The following is a 21,588-nucleotide window of genomic DNA, read 5'->3' as shown; positions in this document are numbered from 1 at the left end:
GTAAAATATCTGCAAGTGACTTATTTTTAATAGCTTATATTATATTATATTATATTATATTATATTATATTATATTATATTATACTAGTGAAAAGACTCGTGAAATTACAGAATTTTAAAGGAAACATTATTGGGTGATATGTTATATTTGACAATTGATATTTAACCATGATGTGGATCTTATATAACCAAAACATGTAGATAAAATAGCATAATTCATCATAAAACAACAATATTTTACCGAATGCTGAAAACAGCCACAATGAAAAACTACAAATCAAAAGCATAGTCTTAAGATACAAAACCTTAACAAATGAAAGGAAAACGATAGTAAGAATTCATTACTTTCCAAAATCATCACATCTTTTTCTTTGTAGTTGCAAGATCATTACTTGTCAAGTTCAACCACTTAAAAGTAGATTTCAAAAACATACAAATGTATGCATGTGGGAGGCTACATAATTGAGATTCCATTGTGTATACAACTGCAATGAAATAGTAAAAAAGAAGACTGAAATTTAAATATCAAAAAGTTTGACAAATAGTGAATATATATTTAATATCTAATAAAAAAAAGCATTATTAGTACCTGTTTCAAGCTCTCCAAACACATGATTCTCTTTTAAATCTTTATCAGGCTATTAAGCTTTACTTTAAACAGTCTACATAAGATATCATGTTTGTCCTCGGCTCTTATATTCTTATTTTTTAAGAAAGTGAGAATTCTAGGCCAATTTGAATTCGAAGTGACAGTTATGAATAATTCTGAATATCCAAAACTTTTAGCAACAGACCGAACCTTGGATGGAAAGTTACTTGCACCTTGAAAAGATGAAACAGTAGTAACTCTCAAACTCAAAAATTCTTTGAAATCCATAACTTCGAGCAAATCAGGATCAATAAATAGTTGTACCATAGAAAGCATCCCTGATAGCACACTGTCTTGCAACTGTGAAAACAAACAATCATCAAAAGTTGACATGTAGTAACATTAATTAGATGTGTATATAACTAAAAAAGAGGTTATTCATCAAATTTATATTAAGTCTACCTTTTAAGTAATTTATTTTTTCAAAATGAATTAGCACAACAACATCTTCTTGATCGTTTCCAGCTACATAATGTGTTGCATCTGTTGTGCATATTCATCACGCAATGTACATTTCAACTTCAAATAACTACACAATAATAAACAATACATTAGTTCTGTAATCCTTTTGTTAATCAAGCATAGAAATAAAAACTAAGCTTAAAGTTATGCTTCAAAGTTGAGGTATTCGTAATCCTTTCCTACATATTCATCCGCTAACCAGGAAACTTTAAGAAATAACTTAGTGCCAAAAAAAGTTGAGGTATTCGTGTGGAGAGTGTTGAAAAAAAGAATTCCGGTACGGGTTGAACTTGATAAAAGGGGTATCGATCTTCATAGTACCCGTTGCCCCGTTTGTGATGATAGCATTGAGACGGTAGATCATTCCTTGGTTGCTTGCAATTTTTCTTTGGACGTTTGGTCTCGAGTTTTCAAGTGGTGGAATTTTGGCAACATCTCTAGCTATAGTCTAAATGAGCTTCTTCGTAACATCTCTTCTCAACCTATGTCGGCTATAGGTTCAAAAATTTGGCAAGCCGTCAAGTGAATTTGTGTATACTATCTTTGGAAGAATCGCAACATGAAGGTTTTTAAGTGTAAAGGTTCGTGCGTTTCGGTGTTGCTAAACAAGCTACAAGTCATCTCGTACGATTGGATCTCTAAAAGGCTCAAAGGAAAGAGTATAGATTGGCACATTTGGCTTACAAACCCTTCTCATTACCTTGTTATATGAATCTGTGTTGGTGTAATTCCTTGTTTATGAAGCTGTGTTGGTGTATGTACTTCTTGTGCATTGTCGATTCTGTTTTCTGTGCTAGCCTAATGTAACAGTGTATAGGTGGCCCAATCTTGATGTATTCTGTGAGTATTTATGTTATTTTTTCCTTGCTTTTAAAAAAAAAAAAAAAAGTTATGCTTCAAAGTTGATTACATTCCTTCGTTATCACCCACACCAAACCTGCTTAGAATTAAGACACCACTTTCTTCCAAATTGTTATGAAAATCTGGAAAGAAGACTTCCATCACAAAATATCACAAACATGTGCTATAACGTCAATACCAAAATGAACAAAATATCACAAATTTATATTAAAATAACAATTCTTTCAACTTAAATGATATATCACAAGCCATACATGCTATAACAACATGCAATTCAAATAACTATTTTTAAAATACACTCAAAATGAAAACATATCACAATGGGTCAAAAACATTAGCTATAACGTCAATACCAAAATGAACAAAACATCACAAATTTCTATCAAAAACAACAATTCTTCCAACTTAAATGATATATCACAAACAATATCTGCTATAACAACATACAATATAAATAACTAATTTTAAATAAACTCAGAATGAGAACGTATCAAAATGGGTCAAACTAGTTTAAAGACCCGTGAATTCACGGGTTAATTAAAAAGACATAAAAAATGACTAATAAAATGACTTCAAAACTAAAAACCATATCAAAGTGAATCTATATGCACAAAATAACCATAAATGGGTCCAGACAGGGGGGCGGATGTAAGTGGGTGCAAGTGAGGTCAGCTGACCCCTATGACCCAAAAATAATAGGTACTGTATTAAGCTTTTTCTGAACTTGCCCTCTGTCCCAAGACTTAAATGACCCCACCGATAGGACTCCTCCATGTAAAAACATAATCTTTATTGAGCTTGGATTTTTAACTTATACGGAGCAATTATTCTCTTCTATACTTTTTAAGATTATTCTATTCACTGGTTTAAATATGTGTTTAACCACATAAATGTTAAGGTGATTGGTTATATAGGAAAAAATTTCGTATAGTTTATACAATTATGTACTTACTCCCACGAAACATCTCCCACAAGCATCCAGTCATCATCCTTATCATCATATGTAAGCAGAATATAGTTTTGTTGCAAGGACATCTTCCACCAAATCTCTTTTATCATGCAAAACCCAAGCATGCCAATGAAAATGATATACGTTTGCCCAACTCTTATACTTTTCAAAACCATTCATAGTAAGAAGTCATTAACTCTCATGGTAAACAGTCTATATAAGACTTTGTTCATACAAAGAAGCTTGAATGAATACGATTGGAGACAAGTGCCATAAAAAAAATAAAAAAAAAACAAAAAAAAAAAACGACTCAACGCTTTTCGTCAATGTGATCATTGTTCGTAGAATTTGTAGACCGAATGTTCTTGCGAAAATTCTAATTGTAGGCCAACAAACTATCAGCACCTTGCATCATATCATATTAAAAAAAACATCAATTTATCATCTTTATTTCTTCAAAAACAATTATGTACGTTGTAAGTTATATAGATTACCAAATTAATAATTCAAATACCTTAAAGTTGCACCATAAGAAAGAACCATCAGCGAAGAAAATACAAATTATTGGTGTAGCTTCATTTGCTGAGAACGAAAATCACAATGAATGTAAGTTAAAGTTATTCTTTTGGTCATTTCATCAAACACTTCATACGCATATATAAAAAAAATAGTGCAATAGTTACTACCTCTACATTCCCCAAACTTTACATACATGCAAGAAAACCCTGGACATAGTGCTACTAACCTTATAGATGCAACATCTGTAAATTCTTCATCTTCCAAGTCACAATCACGATTTATAATAATATCCACAGCCTTAAACTCCTAATTTTATATACACATGTGATCAAAGTATATTCAAAAAGCTAACAAATGAAAAACCCTAGCGAGCAAATTGTAACAGACTGTAACAAAATAATGATTTATTGAAGAAAAGAAAACTTTTTCCGTCGTCACTTTCTTTGTCATAACCATCACTACCTCTACATATACACATGAAAAATCAAGGGAAAAAAATCAAGTTTCATAAATCGAAACATTGATTTAGAGAGATTCTTCAGCACGGGTTTCATAAATTGAGAAAAGGTTACAAATAATGAAATTGAGATAGATCCTTAGATGAAACATTGATTTAGCGAGATTCTTCAGCACGGGTTTCATAAATTGAGAAAAGGTTACAAATAATGAAATTGAGATAGATCCTTAGATAGAATAAAAAACATCAGCTATAATGTCAATACACAAATGAACAAAATATCACAAATTTCTATCAAAACCATACAGCGAAGACATGCTATGACAAACCAAATGGGTCAGCAAGATCAGCGAAGAATTTTCCTTATTCTGATGACGTTAAAAAAATTGAGTACTTACATAAAAGAAGTACCTCGAAGATCTTGGTGAATATGCACTGAAGAAATAAGGAAAACGCTGATGAAAAGCGTTGAAGAAATAAGAAAAACGAACATGTGCTAAGTAGCGATTGTATGAAGAATTCATTATTGCTTCGATCTTACAAATGGCGCTAAAGAATTCTTGTTACTGGTTATGTCGATTGTTGAATTTGTTGGGGTTTTTTAGGGTTTTCGTGAATTAGGGCAGAGATGATTTGGTTGCGTAATGACAGAGTGAGAGTGAAAGAGTGATACTCGTATTTGTTTCTTCTTCTTATACACCGTATTGTTTATTTTAACTTCTTCTACCGTATTTTCTATCTATCTATCTATTCTATCTATCTATCTTCTTACGGTCGCTCAACTTAATCTTCCCATTTTTCTGTCTCTCTCTCTCTCTCTCTTCAAAAAAAAAAACCACCAGATCCTTTTCACCTTCGATTGTGTGTTCATCCCGCCGTATTAGGTGACACAACTACCACCAATGAATCCTTCATGTTTTTCTCGACAATACCGTACAAATTTTATATATTAACGACAAATTCTTAATTAGGGTTTCGAATTGATTGGGAAGTTTTCCTTAACTGTCCGTGTTCTGTGATTAGGGTGTTCGTGGTTATCACAACAGGTAACGATTTTTAGGATTTTCTTTAAGATGTGTTTACAATCACAATTTTTAAGGTTTTCTAACTTTTGAAGCGATTTCAAGGTATTTTTAGATGATTATATATTTAATTTATATTGACGGTCAATTTAATACGCTCAATTGATCTGTGTATTTTTAATTGCGTTTTTGTATAAGGTATATAATTAATCATTTTGAATTGTGTTTTCTATCTGCTGTTTGCATTAATTCTGTGATTAACATGTTTATATGTTTATCATTTTGTATCAATGTGTTCCGTTTTTTATTTAATAAGTTTATTGTAGTTAGTTTTTTGTACAAGAAGCTACTAGGCTATACTGCACACGATGTGTTCGATGAAATGCTTTAGTGAATTTTGCATCCATTGTACAGTTCTTTTTATGATCAATTGTTAAAGGTGATTATCTCCATTTGACAAAATTTGCTTTCATTATACAGGTGATTATCTCAAGTATTGTTCTTTTTTATTTTAATCGTATGTATCTCCAGATTCAGTTAATAATTTAGCAAAAAAGAAGCAAGGATGTTGAGAGGAGAACTCATGATACAAAAAGGACGAGCTACTCTAATCTCTTGAACATTACCTTTGTTCTGAAGCATTTAATCATCAACCCCATCAAATAGTTTTGTCTTGGATAGTTCAACTACTAGCATCATTCATTCCTTACATTCTTATAAAGGTAACATTTATAGTGTTCAAAGAATGTTTTGTACATACATAAATCGGTAAGGTTAATCCGACGTGTCATCAGCTTAGAGACTAATTAGTCTTTCAAATTTTGTGATTAAACGTAGATTAATCCTCAAAATTATAAGAAAAAAACACGTGTCCTTCAAAACCCCTTTGAATCAGTTTTTATTACGGTCGCTCAACTTAATCTTCCCATTTTTCTGTCTCTCTCTCTCTCTTAAAAAAAAAACCACCAGATCCTTTTCACCTTCGATTGTGTGTTCATCCCGCCGTATTAGGTGACACAACTACCACCAATGAATCCTTCATGTTTTTCTCGACAATACCGTACAAATTTTATATATTAACGACAAATTCTTAATTAGGGTTTCGAATCGATTGGGAAGAGGATACCCAACGGTTTTCCTTAACTGTCCGTGTTCTGTGATTAGGGTGTTCGTGGTTATCACAACAGGTAACGATTTTTAGGATTTTCTTTAAGATGTGTTTACAATCACAATTTTTAAGGTTTTCTAACTTTTGAAGCGATTTCAAGGTATTTTTAGATGATTATATATTTAATTTATATTGACGATCAATTTAATACGCTCAATTGATCTGTGTATTTTTAATTGCGTTTTTGTATAAGGTATATAATTAATCAATTTGAATTGTGTTTTCTATCTGCTGTTTGCATTAATTCTGTGATTAACATGTTTATATGTTTATCATTTTGTATCAATGTGTTCCGTTTTTTATTTAATAAGCTTATTGTAGTTAGTTTTTTGTACAAGAAGCTACTAGGCTATACTGCACACGATGTGTTCGATGAAATGCTTTAGTGAATTTTGCATCCATTGTACAGTTCTTTTTATGATCAATTGTTAAAGGTGATTATCTCCATTTGACAAAATTTGCTTTCATTATACAGGTGATTATCTCAAGTATTGTTCTTTTTTATTTTAACCGTATGTATCTCCAGATTCAGTTAATAATTTAGCAACAAAAAAAAAAGCAAGGATGTTGAGAGGAGAACTCATGATACAAAAAGGACGAGCTACTCTAATCTCTCGAACATTACCTTTGTTCTGAAGCATTTAATCATCAACCCCGTCAAATAGTTTGGTCTTGGATAGTTCAACTACTAGCATCATTCATTCCTTACATTCTTATAAAGGTAACATTTATAGTGTTCAAAGAATGTTTTGCAACATTTAAATTGTTGCTCACTATCTGTCAGATCTACAAGGTTAGAATCTATCTTATTCTATTGCATTTTTATTAAGTATGCTACACTTTGATAAATATTATTAAAATTTTTGTTTTCATTGCATAATATCAAACACTTGATTTTAAGGCGTTTTCTATTGACATATAGTGTTTCAACAATAAATGAGAACCTATGACTTTGTAGTAAGGGAAAATTTTCTGTAAGTACATTATTTACAAATAATTAGTTTTGCGCTTTTTATGAACTATTTTACTTCTTACTTAGCATGTACATTCGGTTGTGAAGCTAAAACATTTGTTTAATAATTTGTCCAGAGCCAACCTGTTTTCTAAATACAAAACTATATGTTGGTTTTACAATTGTCGTGCAACCGAACTTACCCACCTGCAACATCGAGCAATTCCGTCAGGCATGTATATATCTAATTTTTTTTTTTACTTCTAACGCTGCATGACTCAGAAAAATGTGATAAAAGTGAGTAGCATTTGTAGGTTTTAGGCGAGTTTATTGTTTCAGTTCTTTTCCCTCATGATTATCCTTTCAAGCCTCTTAAGGTAGTTTCGTTGTGTACACCGTATGATTTTTATTTGGTTACTTGATTTGTGTAGTTTTTGCGATGTTAGTCATGCCCTCTCAGAAGAGCTAATTTTTTTTTACAATGTGTCCCATGTTCAGACTCTACTAATGCCTACTAAATATCAAATCTGAAGTTACCAGGTAAGATAAAGTTGAGTAGCAACTTGTGTCATGGCTGCTTATTTAGTGGTTATCAAGGATTAACTACTGATATACCTTTTCTTAATTCAGATGTAGCACATTTTTTATACTAACACTTACCCAATTTCATAGCCTTATACAATATGGATAAAATAGTTAGTAAACAATAGTTGGTATATCTAAAAACTATCTTAATTTTATATATATACTGTTTTTTTAATTATGCTTGCTAACATATCAAAAATAGTGAACAGTCCACCTATTTAATGTTTGTAATTGCAGATGAGTCTAACTGTTCTTTTCTTTATACTGATGGCTGAAAAGTTTTCTTCAATTAATGTCTGTTATTTGTTCTACAGATTAGTAGTCGATTTAAAGCAACTTAAACCCTTTTTTACTATTTCATTTATCAATTGTGGCTCTATGTTGAATATTTTCGATCCTGCAAAAGTAAGGCAACTTTTTGGAAACTTTTTTTTTCATTAAATATTTGTGACTCTATGTTGAATATTTTAGTCAACATAGTTGACTTCTGACCATCTTAATTGTTATAAAATGTATGAACATATCAAGTTTTTACAAAGTGATATGTTGTGTTGGTATATTGTATGAGTCATTATTCTTTTTAGCCATCATACAGGCATATGTTATTGGCTAATGTTGTTTATAAACGTCATAATCATGTTTCTATGTCAATTTATGGAGTTATTGTGTTATTAATGATACTCGACTTTATCAGGTCAAAAGAGTCGGATGATTAGGTATAATAATGGCATGTATGTTGGAAGCTTTGACGAGCCCAACACACCCACTATAGAGGATCCAGACTATACTACACTCACTACACCAATACTTTGACGTTGATTAGCCTTTAATTTTATAAATCCTTAGTGCACAATGTACTTAGGCGACAGTGTCGACCATATATCTTTAGGCGGTATAACCGACCATGTATTACTTAGGCGGCAGAGCCGACCATATAATAAATACAACACAAGTGCACTAAGAACTTAAACACAACCCGAGGCTTAATCGGGAAACTTAACAAAGAACACTTTTATTAATACAAAATGTAATTACAATATTACTCACTCACCACACTTTCTTTCTACTCGCTACTTATAAGCGTTCTTTCTCAAACTCACTCGTTTCTCACTTTCTCACAACTCTCACACCTTCTCTTCTTCACAACTCACTTCTTATTTCACTCTCACAACTTACACACAAATGAAATCATCACCCATATTTATACTACTCCATGGAAACTTCTACACACTAGATTTTTCAATGGATAAATATCTAGATATTTTTACCACATAAAAATATCTAGATTTTTACAATTTAACATCTAGATTTTTCCTCATTAATATCTTGATATTTCTTTTACATTTTAATATCTAGATATTTACATACATTACTAATTCCATATTATCTAAATTTGCATTGCATTTTAACACTCCCCCTCAATGCAAATTTTCTTCTATTGGTGACTTGCAGACCATTCCAAGTGCTTCTCTGAATTTTTCAAACTTTGGTTTACTTAAACTCTTGGTGAATATATCTGCAACTTGTTCATCTGTTTTTGTTGGCACCATATTGATCTCCCCTTCAAGAACCTTTTCGCGAACATAGTGATAGTGCACTTCTATATGCTTTGTTCTCGCATGAAAGACTGGATTTTCTGCTAGACGTATAGCTGATAGGTTATCGCAGAAAAGCTTTACTTGATAATCTGTTGATTGATGAAGATCTTCCATTAGTTGCTTCAACCACATAATTTCTTGTGTTGTTGATGCTGCCGATCGATATTCTGCTTCAGTGCTTGACAAGGATACTGTTGGTTGTCTCTTGCTGCACCATGATATTACTCCTGATCCAAGACTAAACATGTATCCAGTTGTTGACCGTCGTGTATCATAGTCTCCAGCGTAATCAGCGTCACAATATCCAGTCACCCGACATTCTTTTGTTCTCTTATATAAAATGCCAAAGTTAATAGTGCCTTTAACATACCTTAAGATGCGTCGTACAACATCAAGGTGTGGCTTCTTTGGATTGCTCATATACCGACTAGCCACTCCAACTGCATAAGATATGTCTGGTCGGCTTAATGTGAGATAAATAAGACTTTCGACCAACTTTCGATACATGGTAACATCTTGAAGACTTTTTCCTTCATCTGCTCGTAGTTTTATATTCGGCTCCATAGGAGTTGAGATGAGTTTGCAATTAAGCATCCCGTACTTTTGTAAAAGATCTCGCGCATATTTCTGTTGTCCCAGAAATAATCCTTCTCTTTTCTGCTCTATTTCGAGTCCAATAAAATGTTTGAGTTCTCCAAGCTCATTCATATGAAATCTGATAGAAAGATTCTCCCTTGTTCTTTGAATCTCCTCATAATGATCTCCTGTGATAATTAAGTCATCCACATATACTAGCACTATGGCTAGTTTTCCTTGATCTTGTTTCACAAATAAACTAGAATCTGAAGGAGCAACTGTAAAACCACTTTGTACCAAGAACTCACCAATTTTCCCGTACCAAGCTCTTGGAGCCTGCTTCAAGCCATATAGTGCCTTCTTTAATTGGCAGACAAGCTCAGGATGTATCTTGTTCTCAAATCCTCTTGGTTGCTCCATATAAATGTTTTTGTCAAGTTCTCCATGTAAGAAAGCATTCTTGACATCCATCTGCCACAGCTTCCAAGATTTGCTAGTAGAACTCGAATTGTTGTGATCTTTGCCACCGGACTAAACGTTTCTTCATACGCATATATAAAAAAAATAGTGCAATAGTTACTACCTCTACATTCCCCAAACTTTACATACATGCAAGAAAACCCTGGACATAGTGCTACTAACCTTATAGATGCAACATCTGTAAATTCTTCATCTTCCAAGTCACAATCACGATTTATAATAATATCCACAGCCTTAAACTCCTAATTTTATATACACATGTGATCAAAGTATATTCAAAAAGCTAACAAATGAAAAACCCTAGCGAGCAAATTGTAACAGACTGTAACAAAATAATGATTTATTGAAGAAAAGAAAACTTTTTCCGTCGTCACTTTCTTTGTCATAACCATCACTACCTCTACATATACACATGAAAAATCAAGGGAAAAAAATCAAGTTTCATAAATCGAAACATTGATTTAGAGAGATTCTTCAGCACGGGTTTCATAAATTGAGAAAAGGTTACAAATAATGAAATTGAGATAGATCCTTAGATGAAACATTGATTTAGCGAGATTCTTCAGCACGGGTTTCATAAATTGAGAAAAGGTTACAAATAATGAAATTGAGATAGATCCTTAGATAGAATAAAAAACATCAGCTATAATGTCAATACACAAATGAACAAAATATCACAAATTTCTATCAAAACCATACAGCGAAGACATGCTATGACAAACCAAATGGGTCAGCAAGATCAGCGAAGAATTTTCCTTACTCTGATGACGTTAAAAAAATTGAGTACTTACATAAAAGAAGTACCTCGAAGATCTTAGTGAATATGCACTGAAGAAATAAGGAAAACGCTGATGAAAAGCGTTGAAGAAATAAGAAAAACGAACATGTGCTAAGTAGCGATTGTATGAAGAATTCATTATTGCTTCGATCTTACAAATGGCGCTAAAGAATTCTTGTTACTGGTTATGTCGATTGTTGAATTTGTTGGGGTTTTTTAGGGTTTTCGTGAATTAGGGCAGAGATGATTTGGTTGCGTAATGACAGAGTGAGAGTGAAAGAGTGATACTCGTATTTGTTTCTTCTTCTTATACACCGTATTGTTTATTTTAACTTCTTCTACCGTATTTTCTATCTATCTATCTATTCTATCTATCTATCTTCTTACGGTCGCTCAACTTAATCTTCCCATTTTCCTGTCTCTCTCTCTCTCTCTCTTCAAAAAAAAAAACCACCAGATCCTTTGCTTTCTATAATTTCTAGTTCAATTGATTTGTTTTCTGGCTCCATTGCTTCGTATTCTGGTTCCATTGATTAATTGATTGGACAATTTGATTCCCCGTAGTGAAACGATCAAGCAATTCGCCTGAGTAACCGAATACAGTGATATGACGTTGTGATAAATGACGATCGGAGTGAATAAAGTTCGCCGGAAGTTCAGAAGATTACGTGAATGATGTTCGCCGAAAGTTCAGAAGCAATTGGATTGAATCGCGTAGGGTTTAGGGTTAAATCGCCATCGTCTCCATCGTTGTTACGAGTTTAAGTTTTTCACTGTATGTGTTTTTGTTTAGAACATGTAAAATGATGATACTACCTTCCTAGTGTTATTTCTTTGTTTAATCCGGTTCATCGATTGAAAATGATTCAAGGGCTGAGAAGCGCTCCTTGGATCTCAAACTTTTCCCTATTTTATTTTTATATTTGACATTTTTTCGGCAAAAAGAAAATTATCATTAACATAGTATGAGCCCTTCAATCAAAATGATGAAAAGAACCCACACAAAAGAGATTACAAAATGAATGTGTCACTCGGGTCTCATTCTAATTTTTGAGAGTTAATTCGGATTAAATTTATGAAATTTAATTTACAACAACAATAACAAAACCCAATCTCACATAAGTAGGATATGAGGGATGTAATGTGTAGATAATTCTTCGTTTATCCTAGAATAAAGAGTAGAGAAACTTCTCCCTCTCAATATTCTCTGGATAAAGAGATTGCTTTCGAATGGACCTCCGGCCAATAAGTAGGTTAAAAAACGGGTGAGACGTCATGAAATGGTAGAATTAAATTTCCATTGGTTTTAAACCTGCATGGAGTTCAGTTTAGGCTCTAAGCGACAGCCAATAAATCGACACTTGTTATTAACTTGATTAATAGAGCCAATGTGACATTTAATTTGATAAATGCAAAAGAAATCGCATTATATCCGATACAATGCGCGAGCTTCCTTCGCTAGTTTGTCTAATAGCATAGCATATTGGATAATAATGAGGTTATAATACAGTCTTCTCTATCAAGAATAAAATTTTATCTGATAATGTAATTTCTAAAAATATAAATAATATTATTTTAATCTAAAATAATAATGATTTTCTGATAAGGTAAATATGAATTTTTTTTCCCAAAGTATAATTAAATGTAAGGTTTTGATTCGAAGATTTGAAATACTAGGATTTTAAACCTCCAAATAATTGAAATCACACGATTTAAAATTCTATCATGTGTTTGGCTCAAGGGCTTAAAATCCCGAGATTAAAATCCCGAGATTTGTAAGACGTAAAAGTAAAACATAAAATGAAAGAAGTCTACGTGAACATAAAACGTAATCGTAAAACGCAAACGTAATATGTAAAAATTTGCAAAACGTAAACGTAAAATAAAAAATAAAAAGTAACGTATAACAAAAACGTAAAATGTAAGCGTAAAGCATAAAACCAAGCGTTTAACGTAATAGTAAACGTGAAGGATGATAATTAACGGATTTATAAATCCAGATTTTGAAATTTCATAATCATGAGATTTAAAATCCCTAGTCACTTGAAATTCTCTAACCGAACTTGATATTATGGGTTTTGAAATGTAAATTCCTCAAAATCCCTCGAACTAAATGTACCTAAAGATAATGTTAATAATCAGTTTTTATTAATGAAAAGAAGTTAAGCATATGTTTAGTACGGAATATTAACCTTTCAAAAAGCCTAATGACTTGCTTATGTTACTTGCAAGAAATGGAATTGAATATATACCTTTAACTCTATCATGAAGAAGACACATTCTTTACTTCTTCATTTATATTATCATTTGATGTCTTTCCTTTTGCATGTATGTGTAAAATATCTGCAAGTGACTTATTTTTAATAGCTTATATTATATTATATTATATTATATTATATTATATTATATTATATTATATTATACTAGTGAAAAGACTCGTGAAATTACAGAATTTTAAAGGAAACATTATTGGGTGATATGTTATATTTGACAATTGATATTTAACCATGATGTGGATCTTATATAACCAAAACATGTAGATAAAATAGCATAATTCATCATAAAACAACAATATTTTACCGAATGCTGAAAACAGCCACAATGAAAAACTACAAATCAAAAGCATAGTCTTAAGATACAAAACCTTAACAAATGAAAGGAAAACGATAGTAAGAATTCATTACTTTCCAAAATCATCACATCTTTTTCTTTGTAGTTGCAAGATCATTACTTGTCAAGTTCAACCACTTAAAAGTAGATTTCAAAAACATACAAATGTATGCATGTGGGAGGCTACATAATTGAGATTCCATTGTGTATACAACTGCAATGAAATAGTAAAAAAGAAGACTGAAATTTAAATATCAAAAAGTTTGACAAATAGTGAATATATATTTAATATCTAATAAAAAAAAGCATTATTAGTACCTGTTTCAAGCTCTCCAAACACATGATTCTCTTTTAAATCTTTATCAGGCTATTAAGCTTTACTTTAAACAGTCTACATAAGATATCATGTTTGTCCTCGGCTCTTATATTCTTATTTTTTAAGAAAGTGAGAATTCTAGGCCAATTTGAATTCGAAGTGACAGTTATGAATAATTCTGAATATCCAAAACTTTTAGCAACAGACCGAACCTTGGATGGAAAGTTACTTGCACCTTGAAAAGATGAAACAGTAGTAACTCTCAAACTCAAAAATTCTTTGAAATCCATAACTTCGAGCAAATCAGGATCAATAAATAGTTGTACCATAGAAAGCATCCCTGATAGCACACTGTCTTGCAACTGTGAAAACAAACAATCATCAAAAGTTGACATGTAGTAACATTAATTAGATGTGTATATAACTAAAAAAGAGGTTATTCATCAAATTTATATTAAGTCTACCTTTTAAGTAATTTATTTTTTCAAAATGAATTAGCACAACAACATCTTCTTGATCGTTTCCAGCTACATAATGTGTTGCATCTGTTGTGCATATTCATCACGCAATGTACATTTCAACTTCAAATAACTACACAATAATAAACAATACATTAGTTCTGTAATCCTTTTGTTAATCAAGCATAGAAATAAAAACTAAGCTTAAAGTTATGCTTCAAAGTTGAGGTATTCGTAATCCTTTCCTACATATTCATCCGCTAACCAGGAAACTTTAAGAAATAACTTAGTGCCAAAAAAAGTTGAGGTATTCGTGTGGAGAGTGTTGAAAAAAAGAATTCCGGTACGGGTTGAACTTGATAAAAGGGGTATCGATCTTCATAGTACCCGTTGCCCCGTTTGTGATGATAGCATTGAGACGGTAGATCATTCCTTGGTTGCTTGCAATTTTTCTTTGGACGTTTGGTCTCGAGTTTTCAAGTGGTGGAATTTTGGCAACATCTCTAGCTATAGTCTAAATGAGCTTCTTCGTAACATCTCTTCTCAACCTATGTCGGCTATAGGTTCAAAAATTTGGCAAGCCGTCAAGTGAATTTGTGTATACTATCTTTGGAAGAATCGCAACATGAAGGTTTTTAAGTGTAAAGGTTCGTGCGTTCCGGTGTTGCTAAACAAGCTACAAGTCATCTCGTACGATTGGATCTCTAAAAGGCTCAAAGGAAAGAGTATAGATTGGCACATTTGGCTTACAAACCCTTCTCATTACCTTGTTATATGAATCTGTGTTGGTGTAATTCCTTGTTTATGAAGCTGTGTTGGTGTATGTACTTCTTGTGCATTGTCGATTCTGTTTTCTGTGCTAGCCTAATGTAACAGTGTATAGGTGGCCCAATCTTGATGTATTCTGTGAGTATTTATGTTATTTTTTCCTTGCTTTTAAAAAAAAAAAAAAAAGTTATGCTTCAAAGTTGATTACATTCCTTCGTTATCACCCACACCAAACCTGCTTAGAATTAAGACACCACTTTCTTCCAAATTGTTATGAAAATCTGGAAAGAAGACTTCCATCACAAAATATCACAAACATGTGCTATAACGTCAATACCAAAATGAACAAAATATCACAAATTTATATTAAAATAACAATTCTTTCAACTTAAATGATATATCACAAGCCATACATGCTATAACAACATGCAATTCAAATAACTATTTTTAAAATACACTCAAAATGAAAACATATCACAATGGGTCAAAAACATTAGCTATAACGTCAATACCAAAATGAACAAAACATCACAAATTTCTATCAAAAACAACAATTCTTCCAACTTAAATGATATATCACAAACAATATCTGCTATAACAACATACAATATAAATAACTAATTTTAAATAAACTCAGAATGAGAACGTATCAAAATGGGTCAAACTAGTTTAAAGACCCGTGAATTCACGGGTTAATTAAAAAGACATAAAAAATGACTAATAAAATGACTTCAAAACTAAAAACCATATCAAAGTGAATCTATATGCACAAAATAACCATAAATGGGTCCAGACAGGGGGGCGGATGTAAGTGGGTGCAAGTGAGGTCAGCTGACCCCTATGACCCAAAAATAATAGGTACTGTATTAAGCTTTTTCTGAACTTGCCCTCTGTCCCAAGACTTAAATGACCCCACCGATAGGACTCCTCCATGTAAAAACATAATCTTTATTGAGCTTGGATTTTTAACTTATACGGAGCAATTATTCTCTTCTATACTTTTTAAGATTATTCTATTCACTGGTTTAAATATGTGTTTAACCACATAAATGTTAAGGTGATTGGTTATATAGGAAAAAATTTCGTATAGTTTATACAATTATGTACTTACTCCCACGAAACATCTCCCACAAGCATCCAGTCATCATCCTTATCATCATATGTAAGCAGAATATAGTTTTGTTGCAAGGACATCTTCCACCAAATCTCTTTTATCATGCAAAACCCAAGCATGCCAATGAAAATGATATACGTTTGCCCAACTCTTATACTTTTCAAAACCATTCATAGTAAGAAGTCATTAACTCTCATGGTAAACAGTCTATATAAGACTTTGTTCATACAAAGAAGCTTGAATGAATACGATTGGAGACAAGTGCCATAAAAAAAATAAAAAAAAAACAAAAAAAAAAAACGACTCAACGCTTTTCGTCAATGTGATCATTGTTCGTAGAATTTGTAGACCGAATGTTCTTGCGAAAATTCTAATTGTAGGCCAACAAACTATCAGCACCTTGCATCATATCATATTAAAAAAAACATCAATTTATCATCTTTATTTCTTCAAAAACAATTATGTACGTTGTAAGTTATATAGATTACCAAATTAATAATTCAAATACCTTAAAGTTGCACCATAAGAAAGAACCATCAGCGAAGAAAATACAAATTATTGGTGTAGCTTCATTTGCTGAGAACGAAAATCACAATGAATGTAAGTTAAAGTTATTCTTTTGGTCATTTCATCAAACACTTCATACGCATATATAAAAAAAATAGTGCAATAGTTACTACCTCTACATTCCCCAAACTTTACATACATGCAAGAAAACCCTGGACATAGTGCTACTAACCTTATAGATGCAACATCTGTAAATTCTTCATCTTCCAAGTCACAATCACGATTTATAATAATATCCACAGCCTTAAACTCCTAATTTTATATACACATGTGATCAAAGTATATTCAAAAAGCTAACAAATGAAAAACCCTAGCGAGCAAATTGTAACAGACTGTAACAAAATAATGATTTATTGAAGAAAAGAAAACTTTTTCCGTCGTCACTTTCTTTGTCATAACCATCACTACCTCTACATATACACATGAAAAATCAAGGGAAAAAAATCAAGTTTCATAAATCGAAACATTGATTTAGAGAGATTCTTCAGCACGGGTTTCATAAATTGAGAAAAGGTTACAAATAATGAAATTGAGATAGATCCTTAGATGAAACATTGATTTAGCGAGATTCTTCAGCACGGGTTTCATAAATTGAGAAAAGGTTACAAATAATGAAATTGAGATAGATCCTTAGATAGAATAAAAAACATCAGCTATAATGTCAATACACAAATGAACAAAATATCACAAATTTCTATCAAAACCATACAGCGAAGACATGCTATGACAAACCAAATGGGTCAGCAAGATCAGCGAAGAATTTTCCTTATTCTGATGACGTTAAAAAAATTGAGTACTTACATAAAAGAAGTACCTCGAAGATCTTGGTGAATATGCACTGAAGAAATAAGGAAAACGCTGATGAAAAGCGTTGAAGAAATAAGAAAAACGAACATGTGCTAAGTAGCGATTGTATGAAGAATTCATTATTGCTTCGATCTTACAAATGGCGCTAAAGAATTCTTGTTACTGGTTATGTCGATTGTTGAATTTGTTGGGGTTTTTTAGGGTTTTCGTGAATTAGGGCAGAGATGATTTGGTTGCGTAATGACAGAGTGAGAGTGAAAGAGTGATACTCGTATTTGTTTCTTCTTCTTATACACCGTATTGTTTATTTTAACTTCTTCTACCGTATTTTCTATCTATCTATCTATTCTATCTATCTATCTTCTTACGGTCGCTCAACTTAATCTTCCCATTTTTCTGTCTCTCTCTCTCTCTCTCTTCAAAAAAAAAAACCACCAGATCCTTTTCACCTTCGATTGTGTGTTCATCCCGCCGTATTAGGTGACACAACTACCACCAATGAATCCTTCATGTTTTTCTCGACAATACCGTACAAATTTTATATATTAACGACAAATTCTTAATTAGGGTTTCGAATCGATTGGGAAGTTTTCCTTAACTGTCCGTGTTCTGTGATTAGGGTGTTCGTGGTTATCACAACAGGTAACGATTTTTAGGATTTTCTTTAAGATGTGTTTACAATCACAATTTTTAAGGTTTTCTAACTTTTGAAGCGATTTCAAGGTATTTTTAGATGATTATATATTTAATTTATATTGACGGTCAATTTAATACGCTCAATTGATCTGTGTATTTTTAATTGCGTTTTTGTATAAGGTATATAATTAATCAATTTGAATTGTGTTTTCTATCTGCTGTTTGCATTAATTCTGTGATTAACATGTTTATATGTTTATCATTTTGTATCAATGTGTTCCGTTTTTTATTTAATAAGTTTATTGTAGTTAGTTTTTTGTACAAGAAGCTACTAGGCTATACTGCACACGATGTGTTCGATGAAATGCTTTAGTGAATTTTGCATCCATTGTACAGTTCTTTTTATGATCAATTGTTAAAGGTGATTATCTCCATTTGACAAAATTTGCTTTCATTATACAGGTGATTATCTCAAGTATTGTTCTTTTTTATTTTAATCGTATGTATCTCCAGATTCAGTTAATAATTTAGCAAAAAAGAAGCAAGGATGTTGAGAGGAGAACTCATGATACAAAAAGGACGAGCTACTCTAATCTCTCGAACATTACCTTTGTTCTGAAGCATTTAATCATCAACCCCATCAAATAGTTTTGTCTTGGATAGTTCAACTACTAGCATCATTCATTCCTTACATTCTTATAAAGGTAACATTTATAGTGTTCAAAGAATGTTTTGTACATACATAAATCGGTAAGGTTAATCCGACGTGTCATCAGCTTAGAGACTAATTAGTCTTTCAAATTTTGTGATTAAACGTAGATTAATCCTCAAAATTATAAGAAAAAAACACGTGTCCTTCAAAACCCCTTTGAATCAGTTTTTATTACGGTCGCTCAACTTAATCTTCCCATTTTTCTGTCTCTCTCTCTCTCTTAAAAAAAAAACCACCAGATCCTTTTCACCTTCGATTGTGTGTTCATCCCGCCGTATTAGGTGACACAACTACCACCAATGAATCCTTCATGTTTTTCTCGACAATACCGTACAAATTTTATATATTAACGACAAATTCTTAATTAGGGTTTCGAATCGATTGGGAAGAGGATACCCAACGGTTTTCCTTAACTGTCCGTGTTCTGTGATTAGGGTGTTCGTGGTTATCACAACAGGTAACGATTTTTAGGATTTTCTTTAAGATGTGTTTACAATCACAATTTTTAAGGTTTTCTAACTTTTGAAGCGATTTCAAGGTATTTTTAGATGATTATATATTTAATTTATATTGACGATCAATTTAATACGCTCAATTGATCTGTGTATTTTTAATTGCGTTTTTGTATAAGGTATATAATTAATCAATTTGAATTGTGTTTTCTATCTGCTGTTTGCATTAATTCTGTGATTAACATGTATATATGTTTATCATTTTGTATCAATGTGTTCCGTTTTTTATTTAATAAGCTTATTGTAGTTAGTTTTTTGTACAAGAAGCTACTAGGCTATACTGCACACGATGTGTTCGATGAAATGCTTTAGTGAATTTTGCATCCATTGTACAGTTCTTTTTATGATCAATTGTTAAAGGTGATTATCTCCATTTGACAAAATTAGCTTTCATTATACAGGTGATTATCTCAAGTATTGTTCTTTTTTATTTTAACCGTATGTATCTCCAGATTCAGTTAATAATTTAGCAACAAAAAAAAAAGCAAGGATGTTGAGAGGAGAACTCATGATACAAAAAGGACGAGCTACTCTAATCTCTCGAACATTACCTTTGTTCTGAAGCATTTAATCATCAACCCCGTCAAATAGTTTGGTCTTGGATAGTTCAACTACTAGCATCATTCATTCCTTACATTCTTATAAAGGTAACATTTATAGTGTTCAAAGAATGTTTTGCAACATTTAAATTGTTGCTCACTATCTGTCAGATCTACAAGGTTAGAATCTATCTTATTCTATTGCATTTTTATTAAGTATGCTACACTTTGATAAATATTATTAAAATTTTTGTTTTCATTGCATAATATCAAACACTTGATTTTAAGGCGTTTTCTATTGACATATAGTGTTTCAACAATAAATGAGAACCTATGACTTTGTAGTAAGGGAAAATTTTCTGTAAGTACATTATTTACAAATAATTAGTTTTGCGCTTTTTATGAACTATTTTACTTCTTACTTAGCATGTACATTCGGTTGTGAAGCTAAAACATTTGTTTAATAATTTGTCCAGAGCCAACCTGTTTTCTAAATACAAAACTATATGTTGGTTTTACAATTGTCGTGCAACCGAACTTACCCACCTGCAACATCGAGCAATTCCGTCAGGCATGTATATATCTAATTTTTTTTTTTACTTCTAACGCTGCATGACTCAGAAAAATGTGATAAAAGTGAGTAGCATTTGTAGGTTTTAGGCGAGTTTATTGTTTCAGTTCTTTTCCCTCATGATTATCCTTTCAAGCCTCTTAAGGTAGTTTCGTTGTGTACACCGTATGATTTTTATTTGGTTACTTGATTTGTGTAGTTTTTGCGATGTTAGTCATGCCCTCTCAGAAGAGCTAATTTTTTTTTACAATGTGTCCCATGTTCAGACTCTACTAATGCCTACTAAATATCAAATCTGAAGTTACCAGGTAAGATAAAGTTGAGTAGCAACTTGTGTCATGGCTGCTTATTTAGTGGTTATCAAGGATTAACTACTGATATACCTTTTCTTAATTCAGATGTAGCACATTTTTTATACTAACACTTACCCAATTTCATAGCCTTATACAATATGGATAAAATAGTTAGTAAACAATAGTTGGTATATCTAAAAACTATCTTAATTTTATATATATACTGTTTTTTTAATTATGCTTGCTAACATATCAAAAATAGTGAACAGTCCACCTATTTAATGTTTGTAATTGCAGATGAGTCTAACTGTTCTTTTCTTTATACTGATGGCTGAAAAGTTTTCTTCAATTAATGTCTGTTATTTGTTCTACAGATTAGTAGTCGATTTAAAGCAACTTAAACCCTTTTTTACTATTTCATTTATCAATTGTGGCTCTATGTTGAATATTTTCGATCCTGCAAAAGTAAGGCAACTTTTTGGAAACTTTTTTTTTCATTAAATATTTGTGACTCTATGTTGAATATTTTAGTCAACATAGTTGACTTCTGACCATCTTAATTGTTATAAAATGTATGAACATATCAAGTTTTTACAAAGTGATATGTTGTGTTGGTATATTGTATGAGT

General features: G+C 31.7%; 2 long non-coding RNA genes across 2 annotated transcripts; both read right to left on the bottom strand.

Annotated features, from left to right (window-relative positions):
* Window positions 1–2,944: 2,944 nt before the first annotated feature.
* Window positions 2,945–3,958, bottom strand: LOC139898274 (uncharacterized). Its single transcript, XR_011776942.1, has 4 exons — window positions 3,864–3,958; window positions 3,667–3,746; window positions 3,436–3,503; window positions 2,945–3,326 (listed from the first exon to the last, which is right to left on the bottom strand). It is a non-coding gene; the product is annotated as an uncharacterized lncRNA (long non-coding RNA).
* A 12,381-nt stretch (window positions 3,959–16,339) lies between these two features.
* LOC139898273 (uncharacterized) lies at window positions 16,340–17,353 on the bottom strand. Its single transcript, XR_011776941.1, has 4 exons — window positions 17,259–17,353; window positions 17,062–17,141; window positions 16,831–16,898; window positions 16,340–16,721 (listed from the first exon to the last, which is right to left on the bottom strand). It is a non-coding gene; the product is annotated as an uncharacterized lncRNA (long non-coding RNA).
* Between the last annotated feature and the right edge of the window lie 4,235 nt (window positions 17,354–21,588).

This window comes from Rutidosis leptorrhynchoides, chromosome 3 (genome assembly GCF_046630445.1).
Source record: "Rutidosis leptorrhynchoides isolate AG116_Rl617_1_P2 chromosome 3, CSIRO_AGI_Rlap_v1, whole genome shotgun sequence".
In the NCBI taxonomy this organism is placed as follows: Eukaryota; Viridiplantae; Streptophyta; class Magnoliopsida; order Asterales; family Asteraceae; genus Rutidosis; species Rutidosis leptorrhynchoides.
Note: the sequence above shows the minus strand (reverse complement) of the source record. Positions and strands in the feature narration are given on the sequence as shown.